Below are 21,342 nucleotides of genomic sequence, written 5' to 3'. Positions count from 1 at the left end.
TTACTTGTATCTCAAAGACTTCAGCCTTGATAGTGTGCAAAAAAGTCAAGATACAAGTCGCTAATCTCAGGATTTTTTGACAACAATATGTGTTTATTAAGTGCTTCAGGTTTGTGTTTGCATTACAGATTTGTTTTACATTACAGATGCTGTCTTTGATCCCCAGTAAGAGTAGAGGTATGTAGGAGTCCAGTGGAGCATGGAGAGAGAGACATTAGGAGACATTCATCCTAGTAAACTTTTAATCTTAAAGAGACACATAGGGCTTAAATATGTATTTTTATTGAGGCTGGGTGAGAGAAAAGTGTTTAAGAGGGTGAATATTAAAAAGCAACATTTATAAACTGCTAAAATAACCACAGAATGTTGTCTTGCCGACCTCATTTTCTGCAATGGCAGAAGCTCTGTTGCTAAGTAATTAACAGAGCCAAAGAAAGAAAGAGGGGGGAAAAAAGAGAATCCTATTTCTAAATTCTCTTTAAGTAGCACTTATATGGATATTAGATGGCAGCAGAAAGAGTTATAATTGTTCTAATATAATGTCACTCAGTCAAACTGAAGGGAGCACCATGAAAGCATTATATTGTGAATTTCAGTCCATATGGCTTTATCTCACAACACACATCTCTATTTTCCCCAGACTTTGTCTAAGATTCACATTTATCTAAAGGAGAAAATTACTTCCATGCTCCATGGTGACATGGTATTTAGACTTGAGCTCTGGTTAAGCCTGAGAACTCCTGAGTACCAGATTTCCTGCTCAGGTCAGTGGAGAACCTCCTTTCAGCATCACAGGGGGATCCACTTCACCGCTTTGCAGGGCAATTCAGTGATGAACTCTGGGATGAAATTCAGCCACTTCTTTCCCATTTTGGATGCTCTGAGCAGTTTCTCCTAACAAACTGCTTTAATTAGTAAGCAGAGACAAAACAGAAGCAGTCAGTCTTTGTGGCTGCCTGCATTCAGAGATATATTTTAAAAATTATCCTAATAGCAAAACCAGCGTTTACTATTGCAAAAGAATAAGATATGCTCTCCAGTATACAAAAGATATTTCAATTCCAGCCTTGTTCAAGTCCTGCATTGAAAGGCACCCATCCATCCTACTGTAAAATTGAATACATTATTTATTATTACTGTGGTGAAATGTGAGATCTTTAATTTCATCAGAGTTACTAGATAACACATATTTGATTACTTAATGACCTTGTATTTTCTGAGAAAAAAGTCTGTTGCTTAAATGACAGAGATGTAATGGCCAGAATTCATTGTGGATAACAGAGCTATAGAAGAACTTACCATAAAATGTATAGCTCAGATTTCTCTGCTTTTTGGCATTCAACAGTAACATTTTTAAAATATAACTTAAATAAATATCAGCAGTTATTCACAAGAGATGTAATGTTATTAAGGTTGAGAAATCACACTTTTCTATATGTTTTCCTCCGACCTTGCACAGGAAATATGGAACAAAAAAGATGTCAGTTAAATTGCACTGTTCTCTCTCACTCAAAAGAAGTAGAGATATTAGCCAATGCTAAAGCATAATGGAGAAGGAGAAGGAGAAGGAGAAGGAGAAGGAGAAGGAGAAGGAGAAGGAGAAGGAGAAGGAGAAGGAGAAGGAGAAGGAGAAGGAGAAGGAGAGGAGGAGGAAGAGGAGGAGGAAGAGGAGGAGGAAGAGGAGGAGGCTCATCAAGAGGAAGAAGGAGAAGAAGAAGGAGGAGGAGTGAAACTGAATTTGCAATCAGAGTACCTTCCTTCTCCAGCCTCCCTTAATTCCCTTAAGTAGTTTACCTGGTGGCATTACAATAATCAGTTATATCAATTTATGTTAAATATAAAATATTTTTAATTTTTTTCTCTTTTAGGAGCAGATGACCTCCAAAATATTGGCTGTGCCAAACCTTACAAATTCTGAAAATCTCTTTATGTCTAATACAGATTATGCAACATCAATTATGGAAAATCAGAGCTTTACTGATCAGTCCTCTATTTACTTTTTAGAAGAAAAAAAAAGTCCCATGTTCATTTATGCTTGTACAGATCTTCCTCTTGAAGAACAAAGCACATTAAAATTCAGTGTTGTAATGCTTCTTGCGTTCTAAGTAAATGTCCTTAAGCACCATGAGTGATGGGGAACAAAGGGGTTTCAGAAGATGCTCAGAGGTGCCATTGCAATCTCTGGGTAATCCAGGGAGGAAATTCAGATCTACTCACATTATATTTTTCTTGAAAGACCAAAATTTATGTCCATTCCTACTTTCCTGCTCACCCAGCTTGCTCTTCCCTTCAGAAGCTGAAAACAAAGAGTAAAAATTGAGACAGCCCTGCTGTCTAATCAGTCAACCATCCTTCAGTAGCTGACCATGAATGTCAACAGTTAAAGAAGCCTGTTCCAGGAGCAATTATTTATAAATCCCATTACCCCGAACAAAAATCTGACATAGAGAAAGAAGAAAAAAAAAATTAAAAAAAAATTTTAAAAGTCTAGCTACTGAGTTTAGCACTAGCCCAGGCAAGAAAGCTGCCCAGTATTTCCAGACAAGAAAGCTGTCCAGTATTTCCAGTTGTAAAGACAGTTTGTGGTACAGACAATACTTTTAAATACAGTTATATATGAAAAAATGATGCTTGTATTTTGTATGAGAAAAATAATGAAGTAACAAAGATAAACTGAGAACCAAAGAGAATGAAGGAAATTTTAGGTGTAAGCAATATGCAAAGTTCAGGTTTTATACTTTATACTGAGAAAGTAAACATCAGTAAAGAAAGGGACTGTTGTTCAGGGAATACATAGTATTTCTTCAGTATGAAATCCAAAAATGTGACCCTATCAGCAACTATCAAAGTACTAAATTCAAAGCTGCAAGATATAGAAATATTTGTCCTTTCCAACCCCACACCAAAATTTATTGAAGTAAGTCCCTGCCAGCTTCTTCATCTGTGGGCAAACATTGCTTTTTCAATAGGAACAACTTCAGACAGAAAAAGAAGACATTTATAAACCATGCAATATATGGTTAATCCTACAGAAATAACTGAAGGACCAAATATGATTTCTTTACATGATCTGGTGTGTTTTTATTTATAGATTCTTTTTGTTCAGTGTAAGTACAATAGGATCTCTTATACCACTGGTTCTTGGGCACTCACTCACTTGCATTGTTATTCTAGCTGTATGCTTTGAGCTTACTATCTTTCAATCCTGCAACCTGTTGAAAACATATTTAAGATCTATAGTTTATTGTCTCAGAGAAAGATTGTCAGTACTCATTTGAAACCATCTCTGAAAACATTATCAAGTACTGCTTTTCTTGATACTGTGGGACATATCTCTAGGTGTCAATCTGGCCCTATCTGCTGCCTGTTGATAAGCCAGATACCACACACACCTTGTCACTATGCCAGTATTTGACACAAGCAAACTGAAGCTCATCCTCTGGCTCTTACAGACTGTAGCGTGAAGTGCAGAGCAGAGATAATACTGGAAGGCATTCTACAAAGTGTTAAGGTCATGGAATCTGAATAAATATTAGCTCAGGCCCACTGGAATTTCATTTAATATTTTTATAACTTCTTTCATTTCTTTTCGGATTTCAGACGTTCCTACACATGTGAATCATGAAATGTCAACTGAAAACAAAACTTAGTTTCTTGCAGGTTACAGACACAGAAATACATGACAAACTGGAAATACAAGCAAGCATTAAAGGGTATAAATTACCAGGTTTTATCAATTTATTTAAAGCATCATACTTGAAATTACAGCTGTGCTGGTACAGAGAGATATCTCAGACAACTTTTCCTTCCTTTGCTCTCCCCTGGAGATCAGCATTTTTCAGCAGAAGGTCAGGAAGGAAAATGCAACCTTTAGCTTCCATCTGGTTTTCAATAAAGGGGAAATGACATCTGCCCTAAATATGAAGTATGCTCCAAAAGATATTCTTTACAAAGTGAAGGGGTGACTCTAGCTTCTTCTTCCTTTAATTTAACAGTGGGATCTGGTGATTAAAAGAAATGTTGCAGGCTGAAGCTGGGAGAGAGAAATGAAAACTCAGAAACAAATGACAGTAGAAGCAGGTATTTGACATTTTGTTTTGGTCACTGAAGTTTAATGTAAGAGTTTTCCCCTGCACTTTACCCTACATTCCTCATCAGAGAAAGGTCTGGAACAAATTGGAAAGAGATAAGAGATAATAAGTGCTTGGGCCTCTTAAGGACATGGTTGTGGTCATTGCACACATTTCCTCTCCCCACTAATCCATTTCCATCCTAGGCAGTCATCTTTAACTGCTTGATCCATGAGAGGAAATGTCTGAAAGAGAGAGTTACAGACAGCTACACACAATTTATGCAGTCAGTAGTGACTCCATTTCCCCCAGATATCTCTCATCTTTATGTCACAGCCTGTTATGAATTAACCAGCATGTGCTAACCAGATCTCACCTCCACCAGGCTGGGAATTAGCATCTCCCTGTCGAAAACTCTTCCTTTCTGTGCTTATCTCAAGTTCCTGCTGCTGTGGCTTCTCCAAATTCCTTCTGTGGCCTTGACACTGTTTGAGGTGGGCAATGGTGCTCTTTAGGTCCTAACAATAGCTCCAGCCAAGAAGCAGCAAAGGTGATTCCAGGGCATCGTGCCTTTATAGTTGGCCCTCAAATGCACAGACAGGCAAACATTTAGCACCATTAAACAAATGGATATTTATGTGGAATAAAAGCTAGCCCAATAAAAAGTGCAGTGGATAAATCAGAGCACTATAACAACATGCTAATTCCAAGGGTGTGAGTTACAATAAGACACTGAGATCTATAGCAAAGAAAAAAGAAACAGCTATAATTCCTTCAAAATTCAGTAGTAAACCCTTTACGTTATCAGCTGTCTTGCAATAATAAAAATGTTTTTAAATTAAAGAGAAACTATCTTTTTTTTCCTCACACAGGAAAAGGAAATATTTTTTTAAAAAAATAGAAAAATGTTCAACTGAGAAGAAAGCTGATGACCTCATAACCTCATTTGCTCCTCTAGAATTGCTGATTTGAGTCTCCATTGAGTCAAAAGGAGCGTGTCCAGGAAACTGTATTTTCATTCTACCATTGCCTCTTTCCCACCATTCTAAAAAAGTCCTACTCAAGGATAGATGTGTTTTAGCCTTGGCCTTCATCCAAAATAAAATACTTCTTTCCAGGAAAAATAAAAATCTTAAGCATCAACCTGAACATTTTCACCTCCTCTCTACAAGACAAATTTCTACAGGCATAATACAGCTTGGGGCAGAAGATGTTCTAGCAGCTTGTCAGGATTTTCTAGGATGAGGCAGGGAGAGTCTGTGCATCAGATGGGAACTGCGATAAATATATATGAGACTGAAGAAAGGGTAGAAGGGGGTAAGAAGGCAAATCTCTTCCAGAGCAGAAGACATTGACTTTTCAGGTTCTGTTGTACCTTTCAATTACCACTGCTGATGGAGAAATTCCCTCCTTTCCTGGCCAATTGAAGCTGATTTTCTAGTTCTTAGTCCAGTTTATTCAGATTTTTCATCATTTATATCCAACTGTCCACAGCAGAGGTAGTTTTTATCATTACTCACAAAGGATGGACCCTAGAGCTTCCTTTTCCGGGTTCTCTCTCCTTTTCAGTTTCTCTTAATCTATCCTCTTGGCAACCACAGACGTTCTTTTCTCCCCTACCTCACACTTCTTGCACACACACACAGCCCAGGGACACTGACAGTCTTTACTTGCTCTGCAATGAGACAGCTCTTCAATTTCCCCCAGCTGGCCCTCCCTCCATCTGGCCACGGAGACTCAGAGCAGACCCCTGCCAGGCACACTGGTGCTGGGGCCTGAAATCCTCTGTGTGAAGGAATCTTCACACATGTCCCACCATAAACACATCTCCCAAGGCAGAACTTAGTCTGTAATGGTGTAGATACATATAATGCACCTCCAGTGTGTGTTGAGAAGTTCCCCTGGAATCAATAAAAGGAATCAATAAAATTATGGAATCAATAAAGGGAAGATTGGAAGCAAACGGCCAGATCTGCACATTAGGTTTTAATATTCCTCACATCATATAGATTTTATTTAGTATCTTTTATTTACAGCTATAAAATTTGTTTCTGGAGGACAGCAAAATAAAGTACTGCTCCACAGACTTCTCTGTCTCTCACATTAAGAGGACTGGAATCCAAACAAACATCTGCTGTGACAGGGAGACACATTTCTCTGTCTTAACCACAACCTTGTCTGTAACTATGGTCTCTCAAGCATAAGCAGATTGAGGCAAGATTACTGCTCCAGAGTCCAAAAGGGAAAAATCTTTAAAGGTGAGCATGCAATTTTACATATAACTTTTTTTCTGCAGACATTACTGTTCAAATATAGATAGCACCACCCAGAATTGGGCAGATATTTTTTTGCCCAAAACCTTCTGGTTTGCAACTACATCAAATTTCAGTTGTACACAGATCATGTGTTATTTGGAGAAAAAGATTGAACTGGTAATAAGAAACTATTCACTTTATTTACAAATCCATAAATATGTGAACTTTTCTCCATTCCGTCCATATTTCAACTGGCAAGATGGAATAACAGTGTACCCTTTGGAGCCTTTCTTCACTCAAGTACACATAATCATTACTGTCAGCCCATCAAGCTCCAGGTGAAAATAGATTCTATATAAACTCTTTTAAGTCACATTTGATTAGACCCTTTTCTGTATGAGTTTGACATGTTTTATTATTTCTTATCACAGCTTCTGTGGTGGACTTCCCCAGAATAACTCCTGTACCATAACTGACAAACGAAATCTGACTTACATTACAGAGAATGAAATGTTGAAAGTCTTCAACTGAATATGGTAAATGAAAGGTGTGTAGGGTACAATTCTCTTATTTGAACAGAAGCTTTGTCTTCAGCAACACCAACCAAAACCAGGAGCACTTGCCAGGCAGGAAGGGGTAGAAAGTAACCTGTATCCTGGGTGGAGGTGGGATAGAGAATCTATGGCAAGATAGAGGAATGTGATAACAGAAAGGAATATAACCAATAATAAATAAGGAGAAATGTATATGGATTTCACCAGCTTTACCGTGCAGTTTTAATTAAAAGAAAAAATTAATTATAAAAAATAAAACCAATTATAAAACCATGGCTGAAACTTGTAAATGTTTATTTAAGAATGTCAATAATCACAAAGCTTATGAGACACAGCTGGAAGCTTTATGGGCCTTCTCTGTTGGAAATGGTTTTTGGAAAATTAATTGCTTGACAGATTTTGCCTATTTCCGTGGATTTCTTGCCATCTTTCCCTCTCCCCCCACAGTATATAAATACATAGAGGTAAAAGATATCTTGTAATGCATAACTAAAGCACTATTTTTGAGCAGCAAACTTATTTGTGACTTCTCTTTTACACTGTAAAATGACCAGAAAAAAAGGTGTCTTTTTTTATTTCATTTTCCTCCTTCAGTGGCCTGAATAATCTTACTGTCTACCAACAGATAAGTCAAAGGCAGATTCTGCTGGCATGTGATCAAACACTGCTTCTTCTCATTGCCACACAGGGAGTTGTTCATTGTAAATTTTAGAAGTTTCTCCTGTTTCTGTTAATTTATCAAAATTTCAATAAAAAGCTATTTTAAACATATAAAATAACTTGAGTTGATATGGGGAACAATATAAGGGAAATGATCACTTTGTGCTCTTCTCTGAGCCATATGAAGGAGTCTAGAGAAGAAGTTCAATGTCTAATTAGTCCAATATCTCCCACACATTATGCATGTCTCGCCCTTGGAAATGTTTCAAGTTCACCACTTTGTACATAAGTGTAAGAAACAGGGCTGTGCACTGGAAAACCCCTGCATTTGAGAGGGTCTTGCAAAAATCCGCCATTCACAACACCAGCCTTGTATATGCTGGCTTGGTCACACTACCAAGAGCTTACACAAAGGACTGTCAACCAGACCAAAGAGGAGTTCTGTAGTATCCTCCTTCTCTGGAAGGATTGCACATGCAGGCACAAATATAGCCAGATCTGAAAATAATAATTGCTGGGATGGACCAGCAGAGTTGTAAATGTGACTGGAAGCAGTAGCACATATTTATATACAGTTAAACACTCTTGTCTTGAAAACTCACATTTCAGAAACCCCTTTGCAGAGAGCTCATGTCTGAGACTGCACTAGAAAATGATGTGTCTCCTCAGGGATGCTGAAAAACTCACCACCAACCAGAAAGTGATCAGTCTTTCACCCACAAGGGTCTGACTGATGAGCCTGGAAGAGCAGCAATGAGGCTTTATTTCAACCTGTCAATAAGCCATTCCACTATTCATAAGCCAGATCTTTCTGAGACAATTTATGGGACTGGGAAACAAAAGGAACATTAGGTATGAAGAACAAACCAGGACACAGTGAGGGCCAGCTGCTTCCTAAGGGACAGGGAATCAGGAACCAAGCACAACAGAAGCCATATCTGACAGGATAGGGGCTGGGGACTGGCAGCTGGAGACAGCCTGGAACATCAGTTAAGTCCATGAAGCCAAGCTGGAAAGTCACAATCAGGATCAGGCCTCATGGTTATAATTTGGATCAGACACAGCTCAGCAGTATCCAGGCAAAGCTATGGTGACAAGGCAGATTTGAGCTGAAGCTCGTAAATCGATCTGTGGGTCAGGGTTAAGGTCTGCATCAGCAAATTCGTGGTCAGGAACAGGCAATCTGAATTAATCTCAGGCAGGAGCCTAGGACTAGAGTCTTAGCCTAAAACCAGCTCCTGTGGGAAGGAGGATCATCCACAATAAGGCTTCTCACTTTCTTCACAAATCAGTTTCACATCCAGAACCACCTGTTGTGCTTTCTGAGGCTGTACATGAGCTCAAGCAGCCAAAAGTTGTTGGGGAGGGTCAATGCACTCAGGGCTCTGATGAAGAGACAGGTGGACTCTGGAGGACAAGCAAAAAATTGCAAAGCACCTTTCTGTGCACATATGAACGTCTGTGATTTGTAACTCTGGCTGGACTCCTCCCAGGTGGACAGACGGAGGAAAAATATAACAAAAGGCTCCTTGCTTGAGACAAAAATGTGCAAGGATCACTCCCAGGTACTGTCACACAATCTCAACTTAGGGAAATTAGTTCAATTTATTGTCAATCGTATCAGAGTAGGATGAGAAATAAAAGTTAGTCATAAAAACCCCCATTCCTCCACCTCTCTCTTCTTCCCAGGGTCAGCTTCATTCACAAATTCTCTGCCTTCTCCCCTCAGCTGTGCAGGGGGATGGGGAGCAGGGGTTTCAGTCAGTTCATCACATGTTGTCCCTGCCACTTCTTCCTCCTAAGCACAAGGACTCCTCTGCTCCAGCATGGAGTCCTTCCCATGGCAGACAGACCTCCATGAACTTCTCCAACGTGGATCCTTCCCATGAGATACAGTTCTTAGTGAACTGCTCCAGTGTAAATCCTTTCCAGGGGTGCAGTCCTTAAGGAACAGACTGTTCCAATATTGTCCCACCCAGGATCACAAGGCTTGCCAGCAAACCTGCTCCAGTGTGGGCTCCTCTTTCCGTGGATCCACCAGTCGTGCAGGAGCCTGTTTGAGTCCAGGCTTCCCACAGGATCACAACCTCATTCAGGTGTCCACCTGCTCTGGCATGGGGTCATCCACAGGCCAGTAATAACCAACCTTGTAAATTATGGCTTCCCTGGTTATTTCACAACATACCTATGCCAATGGTAAATTGATGAGGTGACAGTAATCTCTATACCCAAGAACTTTGTCTACTGTGAACATTTCTTCACAGTAACACAAGTGAGGGTAGTACACAATTTCAGTGCTGCAAAACATATTCAGATGGGCGTATTTAAGCGAGAGCTTTGTAACATGATTATGAAAAAACGTTTGCACAAAACTATTTAACTACATAAGTCAAGTTTTCAATTTTACGGTTCCATGCAATTATTTCCAGTAAACACACTTCTAGGCAGGAGTTAGAGATATTTTAGAGATAAGTCTCTATGCTTTAGAGCTAATTTATCAATTTGTTTCTGTTTTAGATCAAGCTAAAATTTTATTCTCTGCAGCTACAAATCAGTTTTGTTTAAACTTTCATAGCAGTACACACATTATATGAGCTGTCATAGATTTTAAACTTTGGATCTGTAGCCCTTAACAAAATGATGAGCCTCATTGGCTGATATTTTTGAGATGGGGGTGGCAATGGGAAAGTTGGATAATGATAACAAAACTAAAACCAACAAATGGTGTAAAAAAAGAATGGGAGAACATGAACATATTTCAATAATTTTGTTGTCTTTTCAGTGTTATGAAGACTTTCTCAAAACCAGAGGAAATCTACAAAATTGCTCATTAAGTTGTGAGAGGAAATATTTTTTAGATACTGTGCAACTGCTGGTAATGGAATGCTGCTTATAAAATTACAAAACAAGATTCCTGCAATCAGTTATCAAAGTCTTCAAAAGAAACTGAGAACCACAGGATAAGGAGGAAAGAACAGGCATGGAGTGGAACTGCCAAGAGTAGGCTGGAGAATGCACTCCTCAGCCTTATCTAACAAACAGTGAAAGCCTTGCTGGAGACTTAAAGTTGAGGGCAGCCTTAACTGCAGTGACCATGAGATTGTGAAGTTCAGTATTGTGCAAGGAGGAAACATGGCAGCAAGTAAAATAGAATCACAGGCTTCAGAAAAACTAGCTTTAGCCTCTCCTGGAATCTTCTTGGAAGAATCCCATGGAGACAGGTTCTGCAGTATAGAGGACTCTGAGAGCTGGTTGATAATCAAGAATCACTTTATCCAATCTCAAAAACAATTCTCTTGAGCAAGAAACAAACAAAAGGGGCAAGAGACCCATGTGGATGAAATAATAACTCAAGAATAAGCAGGAAATATACAGGAGGTGGAAGTAGGATCAGGCCACTTTAAATGAATATATAGAGAGAGGTAGTCAAAGTGGAAATGAGATGAGGAAGGTCAAGGTCAATCTGTGACCAAGGATGTGAAGGACAAGAATAAAGGCTTTTTAAAATATGTCAACAGCAAAAGGAAAACAAAAGGTAATGTGGGTCCATTACTAAATGGAGGGGGATCCTGGTAACACAGAACACAGACAAGTCAGAGTTAATGAATGTCTTCCTTGTGTTGGTCTTCACTGACAAGACAAGCCCTCAGAGATCTCTTACCCAGGAGTGCAGGGTAGAGTAATGTTGGAAGGAAGACTTTTCCTTGAAGAGTGATAAAGAGGACGAGGGGTCTGGAGTATCTCTCTTTCTCTCTTACAAGTACAGGCTGAGGGAGCTGAGCTTCTCTTCTCAAGAAGAGATGACTGAGAGGGACCTCATCAGTGTATACAAGCACCCAAAGGGAGAGTGCCAAGAGGCAAGACTCAGGATCTGCTTGGTAGTGTCAAGCAATAGGACAAGATGAAACGGGCAAAACTGATACACAAGATCCACCTGAAATATGAGGGATATTGCCCTCCTAGCAATAGTGTCTCATCCACAAAACTTCAGAGAGAAAATGATAACTGGTGAACTTTTTCACTTTAACTCTATTAGTATTTTACTCCTGTCTTCTCAACTTAGCCAATTGACCTATTTAGATATGCTATTTAGGGTTAGATAAACTCCTTTCTACTTTAGTAAGGAGGGCACTTATGTGGCTAGTTTAGCTGTCTACTCCAATGCCAATCAAAGGGCTAGACTGATCATAAAAAAAAGTTTCAGTATCCATATATTTTCTAAATATTTACTGTACAATTTTATCAATTTTAACCAAAACACAATACACAGCCAGCTTCACAGAAGGAAGTATGTAGTATTTCTTTACCCTGAACTGCCTTTTTAGGTTGTTCACCTTAGTAACGTAAGTACCTAAGTAATGAAATACTGCATCCCAGGTACACAATAGATGTATCCTTGAATTATTTACACTGAATTATTTTTTTTCCCCTTGGAATTCTTATTTTTTGTATAATTAAAGAAATTAATCATCATGACACGGAACAACTGAAAATATTTGTGTACCTTCAGTCATACAGTGTTGCAGATTGCGTGAAATGGAATAATTAGCCCAAGAATACTTGACAGAATGTGATAAGTCAGTATAGTCATGTCATGTGATGTCACTGGCCTGAAGTGAAGAAATTGTAGATTACTACATTCAAACCAAGTGACTAGAGATTGTTTAGTGCCAGATCATTGTTTTAAACAAGACATATGATGCATAAAGAACACTGTAAAGGCTCAGCAGGAACACAGTGCATTCAGATATTACCTGTCTCAAAAGGCTTGAACTATGGCTTTCAGCGCACAGGGAAGGGGAGTGAGGGATTAAAGCAATAACCTCTGTACAATGAGTACTGTATTTTTACATCATTAGCAGAAGTAAAACAACTCTTCTATTTGTAGAAGCTTACAAAATAAATGTTCTGTTTGTATAAGCCTACAAATATTGAAAGAAACAGTGATGATATCATATCTGTTGGACTTGAACTGAGTTGAATAATTTTATCTGATTTGAGAGCTGTCTACATTGGATTTTCTGTTGCTAAAGCAACAGCTAACGTAGCTGTGAAATCAATGGACAAAATAATCCACAAGCACTTCAAAACATTATGTACGTGTTCATTTTTACTGTATATCATACCCACAAACATATATTTGAGTATGCAAAAAATATATGTGTATATTTATGTTGAGTATGATTTGCCAAACTTTGTGAATGCATATGTACAGTAATCAAGACTCTGAAACACCTTTTTGCAAAATATTTATTAAGTAATTCCATTTGTAAAATTAGAAGCTACTTTGAAACAATTGTGCTAACTGAACATAATTACTATAGATGTGATCCTGAGGAGTAACCAGGGATTGAGAAATCCTATATTGTATCTGTAGAATGTTTTCCAATCTAGACAAAGCACAGATGTTTTTTCCCCACATAACAGTTCCATCTGAGAAAACAGACAGGTTATGATAGATGTTGTACATAAGGAGCAGGACTGTTCCTCCCCCAGGTCCATGCAGTCCAACTGCATAAAACAGGTGAGATTTGAGAGGAATTCTGGGAATGTCCACCCAGTAGAGTAACATATCAATGACTAAAAGAGAAAAGAATACTAAATTAGTGGATCCCAGAAGTGTTTCTACTAGAACCAAACACTTGAGACTCTTTCACAACATGGAAAAAGAGTTATCACTGTGAAGGCATACAGTGCTGGGAATCAGGTGACCCTGTAGCTTTAAGCAGATTTCCAGCCCTAAAGAAGGGAAGAGGTTAGATAGGCACTGCTTGGAAAGGGAGTGTGGCATCAGAGAGAACAGAGATGGAATGAACAAGGCTGACAAAATAAAGGCAAATTTATTTGGAGGGCTAGAAAATACTTCTTCCATAGTTTAAAAAGTTCAGTTTTCTGTTGCTTTTTGGTTGGATGGAATTGTCTTGACCTTCTGCTGGACTACAAATAAAGTCTGAGATTTTGCAACATTGATACTCATGGTCCTAAATAGCAGAGGAAAGAGCCATCTAATGCCCTGCAGCTATCACACACTTCCCAGAACTTCATGTCTGGTCAGAGGAAATTATTTTCATTCTCATTTTTCATTTACGGCTAATAAAGGCAGGAAAAGCTTTACCTTACTACTGAAGAGTAGAAAGATGTTATGTAACAATCTGCTTTTTGATTTCCTGTACTTTTGGATGAGATTTAATTCTATTGTCTAATACTGACAAATCACTACCATTAGTGAGACAATTTCAGTGAAGATATATAAACAACCAATTATAATTTGTAAATTTCATACTACTTATATATATACAATTTACAAACTGTGAAAAATAAAACACATATAGATATATTAAATACAATACATAATGAAACAAGCAGATAGAAGGTGATTTAAGCTAATTAAAAATTGCCCATGCTACCCTCATTATGGTTCCTAATGTATTCATCTCTGTTAGAACCTTTCATCTCTCAGATCTGCTGAAACAAAGGAAAGAAAACTAATTAGGATTATTTAACACTTTTTGTGTTTATGTATGCGGGCCTTTTTCCTTTAAAGAATAGACCTTATTAGAAATAAACCAGGATACTTCCCTGCTTGTCCACGAATTGTTACCTATGTTGCAACAGTAAATCTCTAGCATTTGTTGTTGTTTAATTTAAAAGACTATTCCAGCTGCAAAAGCAGACAGAATTTTATCAGTGAATGGCAAAAGCTCTTCTACATTCTGGAAATCCCTGGAATGTGTCCTAAGCAGTGCTCAAACTATTTCAATTTTTTAACTTACATAAAATTAATTCATAACACTGCCAGTTTCTTTCCACAGTCTGTAAAGACAGCTTAGATTGACTGGAATAGGTGAATCCCTTCTTGATTCCTGTCTCCTGCCTATTGCCTCAATAGGTGTTTGGGATATGGAAACATTTTTTCAAGTGTGACAATCACCAATGAGAAGAACAGGAAGAAGCATTGTATGTTGAGAGTGGCAGAAACAGTTTATTTCAATTCTACTGAGTTTCCTGCTTCAGCATTTAGTGATGGTATCCACTGTACCATTAGGCCATTCTCTTAGAATCCAAGTCTAGTCTTTTTGGATGTACAGTTTTACAGACCTACAGAATCATAGAATCATTTAGGTTGGAAAATATTCCAAGATCATTGAGTCCAAACTTTGATCCATCACCACCTCGGTAACTAAACCACAGCACTGAGAGCAGCCCCTCAATGTCTTCCTTGCAGTAAAACACCCAAAACTGAGCACAGCATTAAAAGTTTGGTCTCACCAGTGCCAAGTACAGGGGGATGGCCTCTGCACTGGTCCTGCTGGACACACTATTCTTGATGCAACATTTTGATATCCTACAAAATATTCCTAGAGAAACTTACACAGGAAAAACTAATTTTAAAAATAATTTATAACTCCATCACAGAAAAAGAAGCCGAGTATCTCTTTACCCTGGCAGCTTTCTTCCCAGCGTCTCCTGGACACAACGGTACCTGAAATTTCTGTAACACATATGTATATCTCCATCAATTTAGTACTTATCATGCTTCTTAAGACAGGAATTGAAAGACTGTTAGACAAATTTCACTTTTTAAGAAAATTATCACAAAGGCATTATTCTTGCTTTTGCTTTTTCTACATATTTTTGATAAAGCAAAACAAAATGAAAAAACACACATACAAACATACACACGAAAAATCCCCCAGACGTTACAAAAGACTCATGGCTTGATAAAAAATGTTTCACCTTTCAGTCTTAAAGGCAAAATTATCATGGTGTTAAAAAAAAATTTTTAAAAGTCTCTTTAGAAAGAAGGATACAAACTACATCCAGAATAAATACAGTCTGATATTTTATATTCCAATACAGTTATTTAACATAAACAGGATAAATCTGGAGTCAGTTATTTGTGCTACCTTGTCCTTACAAAAAAATACAAGTGGTCACTTAAAAGTGAACATGGCATATAAGAAACTAGACTATCAATAGTACTGGTATTATAGTAGAGCCCAAAGCCCAGAAGAAATCAAGATTGCAGGGAAAAGTCAGTAGTTAGAAGAGTTTTCATCCAGAACTGAAAGCCCAGACTCTTCTGTAGATGTGAACACATCTGAAATACAGCTGGAGTGTGGGAGAATCACAGCAACACAGAGCAGCTGAGCCGGGGATGTACCTCTGGGGATCATTAGTCAAACTCGTGCTGCAGGCAGGATCACTAACAGCAGGTTCCCCAGGATCATCTCCAGTCAGACTTCCAATATCTCCAAAGTTTTTCTATACCTACCACTAGTGTTTGACTGCTGTCACAGTAAAAAAAAGTTTATTTCTTATATTCAAATAGCATGTCTTGTACTTTAACTTGTGCCTGAAAAACAGCCTACAGATCTGCTCTAGCAGCTTCATTCCTTTTTCTGACTTGGTGGGGGAAGAAAGTGGGATTTTGTTGGCAGTCAGTTCACAAAAATACCAAAAGGAGGATGGTACTGCCATGAAGTTGTATTAAAAAGACATGTGAAGCTGAATAATATGTCAGTGAGAGAGACTGTCTTTTACAACCTAAGTTAAAAGCTGGCAAGTGGCTGCTGTATGTGGAGGACCTCAGGTGGGTCTCCTTCCCTTCTCTAGCCATTCCCAAGGTGAAAGCAGGAGATTGCAATGACCATGAAACTACCAGGAATGACAGGGAGAAACCAGCTCTGCACAGTCTTGGTGCTAGAAAAGGAAGACAAGGAGCTAAATGAGGGCTATTCACCTGAATTTTCTGAGGACTGGACTTTTGGGAAGATCCAGAGACGGGGACATCCCTCCTTTGATTTACAAGTGTACCTGATGGCAAAAACTGTAGTGAGCTCTCAAACTGATCATTTCTCCAGCCAACAAACTATTATTTCATGTCTATATTTGCCTCCATTTATATTTGCACAAGAAAACACGCCTCTGTTCTTAGGAAATGTAAATGTCTCTGAAGAAAGTAAAGGAGATATGGAAGAAAATTCTGAACATGCCGAAACAATTTTTTGCTGTCAGAGTGACCAAGAAGTGACACAGCTTGCCAGACAGATGGTTGACTCTTCATTCTTGCAGATATTCAAAAGGCATCTGACATGGCCCTGAGAAATCTGCTGTAGGTAGCACTGTTTGAACAGAGGAGGTGGCAAATAACATTCAGAGGTTACTGCCAACCTCAACCATTTTGTGGTTCTAAATTTTTATGAAAATTGTTAGTTATTCTCTCTATTCTAGAGAAGAATACTGAAGGTGTTGCACTGACCCTCTCTCAGGGTTCCACACCTTACATAGGAATGAATTTCAGACAATTTTGGAGTTTTACATCAACATTTTCAGAGGAAAAGACTCAATCCATGCCTTGAAAATTAATTCTTTTTGAAAGCCTGAAAGTTTTTTTTTGCTATGTCCAGCAGCCCATGGTTTTAATAGGACCATGCTCAAGGACTGCACCAGGCCCTGTGTTTTGCCCATGTCACCAGTAGTACCCCAAAACTTGTATCTTTCCCCAGGTGCTTGAAAATATGTGCTGGCTAAGGGGATTGGATATATCTCTGGGAATTTTTTTTTTTTCTCTGCACAGTAAGTTTCAAACTTCTCCTCTTTAGGTACTGTTGCTTTAACTCCCATTTTTTGCTGCTTGATGGATTTGCAGATCTGAGGGCTGGTTGCTTTGTGAAGGCCCACACACCATACGTGAGCTGTGGCGGGGGAGAGAAGAAGGCAGTTAGTGATGTTTGCTGCTTTCAGAGACTGTACAGTAGAACATCTCTAATTTCAAGGATGCCTGTGCCCTGTCTCTGTACAACAGTGCCTGGCTATGGTTATGGAGAAGTGCTTTGCAGCAGAAACACCATAAATGATAACGAGTCACTGAGCTCAAATGACCATAGTGGCATAAAAAATTGGTGGAAGATATCAAGACAGCACTGGGGAAACCTGAGAAAAAAACTTACAAGAGGTTTTATGGTTGCATGTTTACAACCACCCACTTCCAAAGAAAAAATGTCATCCATTCCAGGCAGTGGGGATAGTGCCACTCATTTGAACTGCTGTCACTGAGTGGCAGGAGCTGAAGATTTTCCATACCACATTGACTTCTAGGCTGCAGACAGAAGAGGAAGAAGGGGAAGAAGAAACTAATAAAGTCTAAAGAAGGACATAAACTCTAAGATATTGCTAGAATTTTAAGTAACAACACTAAAGACAGCACTAATAATTTAAGATAGACCTTGTTCTCCCCAGTTTCTGAATGGTTTTCAATATGATAGAGGCACTGTTAAGCTTGCTTCCCTATAATTATTAGTAAACATTTATTTGCTATGTCTCTTATTAGAAGCAGAGCCTAAATACTTCAGTCTAATTATTACTCATTCATGAATGTCTGCTTCATTGTTCTAAATGGAAACATGCTCTTAGAGAGGTAATAAAATTATAATTAGAATCTATTCATGACAAATTTAAGAGTGGATGCTCAAAGCAGTCAACACTGAAGTCATCCAGAGCATGTAGGAGTATGCAAGAATTGTTATATACAGTTCTGTACACTATTTAATTGTTACAGTTGTATTTGACATAGGAAAATTACTTCTTGATCTAAATGGTTTTGAATTTGCAAAGCCCATGCTCCACTGCTTAAATTGCACAGATTCATAGACAGCAGAGAAGCAGTGTTGTTCAGTGCCAGATCTGGATCACAAAACTCAGCTGTATTTTACCTAAGTAGCACCAAAAGAAACATAGCATTAAGACACAATCACCATGCTTAGGCACAGTCACTATCTATCATGCAGACAAACTCCATTTCTCACAGCAAAACATTTACTAACCTTCTGTCTGAGAAGATAATTGCACTGTACATTTCAAAACAGTTTTCCTAAAATGCATAAAATGAGTAATAGCCAAAACAGCCTTCTAACAGGTGTAGTCATATATAGTGTCAATACAAGCAAAATCAAATACAACTCTTTTGAGTATTCTTTTCTCTTCACTCTAGTTATATCCCATATTGTAATGAATATGTATTTCTAACCTATTAGCTGGCAAAAAAATCCACATTGAAGTTAACCAAGAAAATGCTGTCCAAGATTCCAGACTTTGTCCATAGGAAGCAATGTTTCATCACAAATGCAAGACAGACAGCTGGGTATGAAAAAGCCAACAGAGCTGCTAAGACAGACAGATGCAAGTTCTGCTCTGCCTATTCAGCACTCCATAGGGAGCCACTGTAGTGAATGGAGAATGGATTGTGCTTACTGTTGTACAGAGATGTGTTTCTGAGGTCTCTCCTAACAGCAATTTGCTCATTCTTATGGATTCATGCCCCTACAGAGTTCATTGCTCCACTTCTCTATGTGTTAACCAGGAATGCAAGCCCGTGTTTCAAAAGCAGAAAGCTCTTAACAGTTTCAAGAGCATCTTGTCAGCTGGGAGACATGGCTCAAAGGACACCAGGAAAAAACGTCATCTCAGGTAGATCTAATCTTGTCAAAATCTTTATATTGAAAATATAAATGTTTCATATAGACAAATGTCTATATGCAGTACAGATACAACTTCTGATTGACAGTCACCTAACCTATAGAAGATGAGGTTTGGTTTTTTTTTTCCACAGCAGGACACTAATGATTCTGCTATCATTAGCAGTTTTATTTTCCTCGGGTTCTGCCTCAACAGGATAATTTAATTCTTCTGACACATTATCACTGACCTTATCAAAAAGCATAAGGATAGGATTTTTCTTCTGGTAGAAAACTAGACCACAGGAGCAGGTCTGCATTATATAAACATGCCTGTGATTGATACAAAATACCTCCTGTTCAATTTGTGCAACTCCAAAATTACAGTGAAGAACAGTCAGTTTGATATCCTGCTTTTAATTCTCTGTGGTAAGCCATTCCATTACTCCCCAGCCATACTTGACATACATAATATAATTCTGCTTACAATTTCAACTATTAATACTGTGGTAAGGAATACTAGCAAACTATAAACATATTTGGAACATAAAAGAAAGCTTTATGATTTACATAAGCTCCACAGTACAATTTTCATCTCAGATCATAATGATTATTTCAGCATTTACTGTGCTTGCTGAGGGTAATTTTAGGGTAGCTGATCTCTGCTGAAAGGGTATGTCCTTTAAATAAGAAAGGCTAGATTAATGTCAGAAAAAATATTATTGGTTTAATGTGTTGAATAGTTTTATGTATCCTGGTAGATATAATCTCATTTTTACAAGCATTTTAAAAGCTAGTCTGGTTTCTGTGTTGTAATGCACTAGCTTGTCTCCCACTGGAATGGAGGATTTGTTACAGTCTACTGACCTGAAACTTAATTCACAGAAGGAAGGAGAGCATGCTAGCTGAATCTTCCTTCCTTAAGTATATATTTCCACTTTCAGCTGCATCTTCATTTTCTATCCTGCACTCTGAGAAGAAAAAAAAAAAAAGAAAAAAAAAAGAGCAATAATATTCTAGTGACATAACTTTGGTACTTCCAGGACATAATATCAATAGTGTAATGTGGCCAGGTCATTTTGCTTTCTACATTCCAGTACAGTGAAGGCCCTAAGGCACATCTTGACCTTTTCCACTGTTGACTACACAAAGGCTTCCACTTTTGATTTGCCAATTGCTAATCTTAGTTGACTAAAACCACAGCCAAGTTCTCCTGAGAAACAGTTAGATTGCATTACTCAGTACATTACTCATAGTTTATATGGCATTCACTTACTACACTGAACTGCAGCTAAGCATTGCACCTGATATATTTTAGGGGATTTAAATGATGCTGGATGGCAGTCATGTAACTTCATCAGCTGTGACACAGCTGCTATACACCTTTGTGACCTCTTGGTACTTTATAATTTTTAATGTGTTCAGAGCTAGTCAACAGAAATGCAGTAATGTCATAATGCCATCTACAGGCCCTAAACAGTCCCAGTTTCTCTTGGTGACCCTACCTTCCATATTCCACCACACAACTAAAAGAAAGGGCTGGTAGGAAAAGAAATCATAACAAACCCTTCCAACTGAGAGTCAAATCATAAGTAATTCAAACAAATTTCTACACTATGGTTATTAATAATGAGTTTTCTCACCATCCTAGTAATTTTTTCCAGGAACAATGCAGAGATCGCTTTTCATGTAGTATTTACTAACTCAAGCCATGGACTCAGTTAAGAAGTAAAACACTGTAAAAGAAGTGAGCAGTCCTGAGTGTTGCATTGAAGTTGCATTATTTTCAGTCCTTACAATCACTGAGAAGATGTTGGTCTACAATGGTTGGTATTCCTATAATATAGATATGTCCAGCCTTTCTGATCTTGAACACCAGCCAGCAAACCTTCCAAGGCCTAAGGGCCACAAGATAGACATCACATATCCCAGAGAGGTGAGGGAAGAAGAGAGCTCCAGCTGTGGTTCACAAAAGGTGACAACAGCTCCCAGGGGGTCCCACTGCTTCGCCAGGGTATTGCCAGCACTGATTTGCTCCCTCAAGCTCAGAGATTCAGATTACCCAGAACTTCCCATGGCAGCTCAGCTTCCCTATTAATCCTGTGGCACAATAACACATATGGCTTGAACCTCTGAAGGCCCGCACACATCCTAAGACCCATCTTTGCCTTCCTGTTAGGTTTGCCAGAGATATAATTTTGTGCAACCACAGACATTGTTTGAAGTTGACTGGTGGTTTTGCCTCTGTTTTGTCAGGTTAAATGGGAAAAAAATGGAAAAAACTGCACCAAAACACGTACACCAAACAAAAGGAAGAAAAGAAAATGGCTGAAAACCAGAAACCACA

At 38.4% G+C, this 21,342-nt stretch overlaps 2 long non-coding RNA genes across 6 annotated transcripts in view; one reads left to right on the top strand and one right to left on the bottom strand.

The window, feature by feature from the left end:
* Positions 1 to 7,603, top strand: part of LOC135294300 (uncharacterized) — a 34,031-nt gene extending 26,428 nt beyond the window's left edge. For 4 of the 5 annotated variants that reach the window (XR_010356424.1, XR_010356422.1, XR_010356423.1 and 1 more), the window contains one exon: positions 1,460 to 7,603. This is a non-coding gene — a long non-coding RNA (uncharacterized LOC135294300). Of the gene's footprint in view, positions 1 to 146 lie in introns of all 5 variants that reach the window. The other variant, XR_010356425.1, reaches the window with a different exon arrangement.
* Positions 7,604 to 14,922: 7,319 nt separating this feature from the next.
* On the bottom strand, positions 14,923 to 20,374 carry LOC135295525 (uncharacterized). The gene is made up of 4 exons (XR_010357652.1): positions 20,272 to 20,374; positions 19,863 to 19,966; positions 16,283 to 16,356; positions 14,923 to 15,031 (listed from the first exon to the last, which is right to left on the bottom strand). It is a non-coding gene; the product is annotated as an uncharacterized LOC135295525 (long non-coding RNA).
* Between the last annotated feature and the right edge of the window lie 968 nt (positions 20,375 to 21,342).

Source organism: Passer domesticus, chromosome 2 (assembly GCF_036417665.1).
Source record: "Passer domesticus isolate bPasDom1 chromosome 2, bPasDom1.hap1, whole genome shotgun sequence".
In the NCBI taxonomy this organism is placed as follows: Eukaryota; Metazoa; Chordata; class Aves; order Passeriformes; family Passeridae; genus Passer; species Passer domesticus.
Note: the sequence above shows the minus strand (reverse complement) of the source record. Positions and strands in the feature narration are given on the sequence as shown.